Below are 277 nucleotides of genomic sequence, written 5' to 3'. Positions count from 1 at the left end.
TCTTCTTCTTCTTCTTCTTCTTCTTCTCTTCTTCTTCTGTGTTTAATGGCGGTTTGCAAACCCACTTCAGAGGTGCATACCGCCACCTGCTGTGCTGGAGTGTGAAGTGAGTTCAGTCTAGCTATATATTATGACTTCTATATTCTATTCTTAAGTCCACTATTCCTAATGGATTTTAAAATGGTCTTTATTATTTTACCACATCCTTGTATTGTGTTTAATATGTTGCAGATTGAACATTCATTGCATCCTGAGTTCTGTAATTCTGTTCATACCT

This window comes from Sinocyclocheilus grahami, unplaced genomic scaffold (genome assembly GCF_001515645.1).
Source record: "Sinocyclocheilus grahami isolate Dianchi unplaced genomic scaffold, SAMN03320097.WGS_v1.1 scaffold1587.1, whole genome shotgun sequence".
Lineage (NCBI taxonomy): Eukaryota > Metazoa > Chordata > Actinopteri > Cypriniformes > Cyprinidae > Sinocyclocheilus > Sinocyclocheilus grahami.
Note: the sequence above shows the minus strand (reverse complement) of the source record.